The sequence below is a fragment of the Pangasianodon hypophthalmus genome, chromosome 5, assembly GCF_027358585.1.
Source record: "Pangasianodon hypophthalmus isolate fPanHyp1 chromosome 5, fPanHyp1.pri, whole genome shotgun sequence".
In the NCBI taxonomy this organism is placed as follows: domain Eukaryota; kingdom Metazoa; phylum Chordata; class Actinopteri; order Siluriformes; family Pangasiidae; genus Pangasianodon; species Pangasianodon hypophthalmus.
The window spans coordinates 30,080,271-30,086,736 of NC_069714.1; positions in this window are offsets into that span (position 1 = coordinate 30,080,271).

A 6,466-nucleotide genomic window follows, 5' to 3' on the forward strand; every position below is an offset into this window, starting at 1 on the left:
GTGACATCGTAAATATCATACAAGTTTAAGAAATAACATTTACAGTATATGGTTTTATATTTTGCAATGTGTGTTTGTTCTTCCCACACCCACCCACACACACACACACACCCACACCCACTCACACACACACACACACACCTACACCCACACATATACATACTGAAGCCACCTGGTCTACACAGGAGATCTTTTGCCTTTGTTTCCACAGACTCATTCTCAGGAACCTAATTAACATACAGCACCCTGGAGTGAGCATCCCGGCTGGAGGTCCATCATGCCGTAAAACACATTGTGTCTCTCCCATTTGGTCCTCTGCTTTCAAAGAGGCTCAGGGGTATAAAAAAAGTGAAGTGTAGCCAAGTAAGGTGATCCATACATTTGTGCTCTGCATTTAACCCATCCAAGTGCACACACACGGTAGTGAACACACACACACCATGAACACACACCCGGAGCAGTGGGCAGCCTTTTTTGCTGCGGCGCCCGGGGAGCAGTTGGGGGTTCGGTGCCTTGCTCAAGGGTCTCACCTCAGTCGTGGTATTGAGGGTGGAAGAGAGCGCTGGTCCTTCACTCCCTCCACCTACAATCCCTGCCGGACCTGAGACTCAAACCCACGACCTTCAGGTTCACCTTCGGGTAACAAGTCAGAGACTGTAACCATTAGTGAAGTGAAGTGAAGTGACTTGTGGCCAAGTATGGTGACCCATACTCGGAATTTGTGCTCTGCATTTAACCCATCCAAGTGCACACACACAGTAGTGAACACACACACACCGTGAACACACACCTGGAGCAGTAGGCCGCGACTGCCCCTGAAGATGGTATGTGTTATTAAGCATCCTAGGCCCATGACTCTGTCCACTGACTCCGGAAGTTCTCTTTGTTTTTATTTTCTGTATATGATGTATATGACTTTCGTACAATAAACCCTTTTATTACTTTCACTAACTAAAAGATTATTCTTTGGAATCAGTTACATTACGTTAACAGTTATTATAACACAGAGTCAGATAATTAATTAAATGTATTGGAGCCAGATATTTAAGTCATAAAGTTAAAACATGCATTTAAACTTCAGCTGCTCCTATTTCTGTCCTTGGTCACAGGAGAGCAGCAGACTGAGATAATTTGATAATTTAGTCCTACAGAATGAATGAATGAATGAATACCTTTATTTTATGGACTGATGTCTCAGGTCCAGGGTGTATTCCTGTTTTGTGCCTAGTGTTTCCAGGATTGATTAGAGCTTCACTGCCATCATGACCAGGATAAAGCCCTTACTGATGATGAATAAACAAACTAACGAACTTTATTTTATGCCCTGTGGTGGACTGGAGTCCTGTCGAGGTTGTATTCCCACCTCATGCCCAGTGTTCCTGCACTTGAACGAAAGTACCTGAGTGAATGAAAGCAGCATTAAGTACTGTTATTCAGTGCAACAGTTTATTAAAGAGTATATTCAGTAGAGTGAATAGAAAGAGAAGTGTAGGGTTTTTATTCGCAGCTCTGCACACAGGGGGGTCATTACATTTACAACTGCCTGCTTAGCAAACATTACAGTCCAGGTCTCATCAGCTCTCCTCCAGCTAGACCTGCTTGTTAATTAGCTTCACTAGTCATTCTGCTGTGATGCCAAAGAATAAAAATAATAATAATTAAAAAAAGTCATACTGTAGGGAAATGTTATTTTAATGCAAACATTTTCCTTACAAGTTGTAAAGCAAATTCAATATCCGAAGGCGTTTATTTGCATTTAAAAAGTCAACATTAAGGTAAAGTTTTAATTAAAACAAAACCTGAAGCAGTGACATTTGAAATCTAGCTGCGATTTTTAACACACTTTGATTCACAGGTTCTTTCATTTCAGTTGAGACGCCTCGTAGTGCAGACGCAACACCCAAACTGTATTTTAAACTTCACGGCTGAACTGTTTCTTCTTATTTAATATAACAATATATCAAATAATTCACTCAGCTGTACTGAGTTTAGGTGAAGTCACCTGTTTGTGTCTTATTTAAACGTGAGCATCTAAAGAATTACACAAGACTTTTATCCTGAAGTCGGTGCAATGCTGAAGTCTGGATTCTGTTTAGTCGGAAGGTGTTGATTAATTTTCTAACAGCAGCTCTGACAGTAGTACAGGCTTATATTAATGCTATCGTTCTAATACGTTATTGTTTCCATAGCAACAGCTCATTCACATCGGGGACGTTCCACATAAAATGAATTAAAAACGTGAGTAATCGTTGATATTTTTGAGGAGAGGTTTATTTAACATTTATGGCAGGAGTCTCCAGTGTCAGCGCTTTGTAACAGTCAGAGGTAAAGTAAAAAGAAAAGCTGGTGAAGGAACGACTGTTTATAGCTGCTGTAAAATTATTGAGAACAGGAACTAACTTGGTTTGCGGACAGTTAAATGTAACTCTAAATGGATAAAAAAGTATGATGTGTTCTTTAATCATTGGAAAATTGCTGTAGTATGAGAGGAATAAATGTGCTGTTGTTGGAAGATAATCATCTTCAGGATGTTAAGAGTAACTCTGCTTCCTCACACTGCCTCATCGATGATTAATTTCCTATAACAGCACAACACAGTGGTTTATTCCCTACCAATAAAAGTCAAACAAAAAGAAATAAAAAACAGATTCATCACATTTAATACCTTCATACAGAAGAGAAACTAGCTGATAGAAATATTATGCTGTCGTTGTATATTCAGCTGCTTATTTCTATCACTAACATGTCAACAAAAATCTATAAGTGAAATATAATCACACATTCGCTTTTAGAATAAAGCTGATCTGAATGAAGACTCAGGTTTTAAAAAGGGAGTGGAAAGAGCTAATCTGATTGGACAGCAGCACACATAACCACACCTATTTATTTATTTATTTATTTATTTATTATTTTTACAGTTGTGCAGTTTCACACCACGTTACCACCTACACTTTTATTACAGGTTGGTTTTCTGGACAGGAACTAAACAAAGTGTTTTAACCCTTTAAATGGTGTTATTAGGGGGTGAAGTTGAGATTTTATATTTAAAATTGTTCAAAATGTATTTTTTGTTTCATGAAGCATGTTTTCATTGTCCTTTGCATTGTCCTTGTTTTTTTCCCACTAAGTCGGAAAATTTGTTACGTGGTTTATCAGCAGCTGTGGCCCAATCTCACCATCTACTGGTCAGTGGATAGTTTTACAGTTTCTTTTGATGGCAGGAGTTAAAAATGATAGAAAAATCTGTTGTTCAGCCAGTAAATGAATTTTAAAAGTAAAAATCCTTTTTTTCTGTTTATATTTTATTAACTGATATTTTGCCAAAAAAATTATTATTAATAATAATAATAAGAAGAAGAAGAAGGAGGAGGAGGAGGAGGAGAAGAAGAATGTGCTATGCTTGACATTATATTTTGACATTTTGAGGCATTATTAGCTGCTATCAGATGGTTTTTGTTCAAAATGATTTAATGTAATAAATGTTTTACACCAAAATATTGCTGACAGGTACAAAATAAAATATATAAATATATCCCCAAAACCTTATGGGTTAATATATTACCTTCCTGAAGTTGATTATTTTCCTGTGACAGTGTTTTATTCCTCTTATACCACAGCAATTTGCCAACGATTACAATTTTTTATCTGTTAAAGAACGACGCATCATAGTTTTCATCTGTTTAGAGTTACATTTAATCGTCTGCAAAACAAGTTAGTTCCTGCTGTCACTTATGTTATAGCAGCTATACACAGTTGCTCCCTCACCAGTGTGTCTTGTTTTCTCTCTCTTCATGTTCATAATACAAAGAACAAAGCTTGTCATTGATGGCAAAATGAAAAAAACAGAGTCTAAAAATCAAAATCAAAGTTATTTCAAGACAGAAGGGAAGCGTGGAGAGTGTTATACAGAAAAGTCAATACAGAGAAGTCCTGTCTCTTTGTGCTTATATAGTATTAAGAGCAAAATCATTTGCTAAGATATATTAGCATAGATTTTTTTAATTCTTTAATGATTGCTTGAATCTATAACACCACATTGAATATTCATGGGATTAGCACTTGCAGCTCACATGTGAGGAGGAGGAGGAGGATAATGAGGAAGAGTAGACCTGGTTCAAACCAGTAGTGACACACATTATCAAACCAAGATGACGTTCACATAAGTTCAAGGCAAGTTGCTTACTATGTCATTTAAAAATTCATCACAAGCTGACCCCTGAATACAGATCATGTTACTGAGAACCCACAAAGCGTAAATCCTCTGTCCTGAAGATGTCGGAAACCTTTAAACTTACAGCTTTACCTCTGAGTTCCAACATCTCTCCTAGTAAATTGCTACTCAGTGGAAAGTCACTGGAATGGCAGTGAGGAGGTGAGGAAACAGCGTCTGAACATCAGTTCTTCTTGCATTGGTAAAAATGTGCCAATACTTTGCACACTGCAAGAGATGGGGTATGGTACATAACTGTACAGATACAAAGAGACCTGTATGGTGAGTGTAGTTACAGTGTAGGTGTACATACTAATTGTAGGCTTAACTTAACCCATAAATATGGACTTCTTTCTGTTTTCCCTCTGACATGTCACAAGAGGGCAGACTTCTACCAGAAAGGCTAACCACAGTCACATTCAGCTGAGAACCTGAGAAAATATGGGTAATAAAAATTCCTCCAACTATATACCATAAATAAAGAAAAGTCTGAAATGTTTGTAGCTCGAGTCCAGAGATCTAAAGGTTAAAAACTTGGGTTTAATCATGGATTAAGATCTTAATTTCAGCAGTCTCATTAGAGCAGTGACAAAATCAGCTTTTCGTCATCTCAAAAATGTTCTATGTCTAAACAGGACCCAGAGAAGTTAGCTTTAGCAGGTTGGACTCCTGCAGTGTTTGTCACTGGCTGTTCTGTTTAGCGCTTTCGCCAAAAAGACCATTACTCAGTTACAGCTTATACAACACACAGCAGCTGGAATGATCACCAAGACGAAGAAAACTGAGAATATTACAGTCACTAACTGGCTGCCAAGTAGGTACAGAAGTATTGCTGCTTGTTTATAAATCGCTCAATTGCTTAGGACCAAAATACATTTCAGAAAAATAGAAACCTCTGAGGCCTCTCAGATCACTACAGGCTGCTCATGCTGATCTCATGGTGTGGTCACACTTGGCTTTTGCTCTGCTCAAAGCTGTGAACAAGATTTCACACAAACTAAAAATACTCCTCTCTGTGCTTTTGACACTTAACACTTTCTACCCACATTTTATTTTTCGCTATGTAAACCATAAAATGGCCTTTGTGCAGGAAATGTGATATGAATAAACTTGCCTTGCCAGTGTTGATGTAAATAATAAATTGCTGAACTGTCCATATTTGGAAGTGTATCACAATTTTTCTTCCTCTTATGATACTATATGATAAATGGCTTCTAACTGACTTTTGTTAGACGCTTTAAAAAAATTAACCAATTTTTCTCCCCTATTTGCTCAACTGCCAATTCCCACCCACTGGCCAGCTCTTCGCCATCACACGGCAGCTACCAGCCGAGGAAAGGCTGAAGACTAACACACATGTTCCTGTGAAACATGTGAAACCAACCATGTGAAACACACCTTTTCAAAGTGCTGCTCATGCTGCGTCACAGGGAGGAAATCGCTATCCGCCCTCTTCCGCATACATGAGCTCACAGATGCTAATGATTGGCTATTGTCAGTGTGATTGACAGGGGACTGTGTGATTGACATGCCCCTCCCACCCGGAGAACCCATGACCTCCTTGATCGCTTTTCCGTTGTGCCACTTGGTAGCCATTTTAGACACTTTTATATTAATGTGATTGTGCTTATTTAAGCCTTTAGAAGTGCACATTTTGGCAAGGACAGGAAAGAAAAAAATATATATATACGGTACAAAGTTCCTCCATTTAATCACAGATCATACCTGCAAAAGACCCATATGGACATGGCATGAAAAAGAAACATTTTTATATGATTACAGTCTTAACAATCGACATTTCTAATTGAAGACATCATATTTACCCAAATGCAATATATCATGACGCATTTATTTTAAACTGAAGTCTAAATCCAGCTGCAGCAGCCTCGTTGGCTTTCACACTGCAGTGGATTTGGACAGGGTGTGTTCTTCAGTGCAGATCAAACCGGGCATGAAGCTGTGGGCACGACGCCTACATGCCTGAAGACAATAACAGCCTTGAGGAATGAAAAACCGCACCAGGTGTAGGAGGAATGCAGAAAACTCAACCGTCCAACAGCAACAGTTCATCAGAAGGACGATCAGTTCTGCACCATTTCAGAGAAATAAACAGTGTTTATATGGACTTTAGTTTAATTATAATCATTATTACACGCTGTAATATCTAACACAGACAGTCCCACTCCAGATCACCAGAGGGCACCCTCACCTGAGAGTTGAACTACTTCCTCTCTGGCCATTCTCACTTCCTGCCTC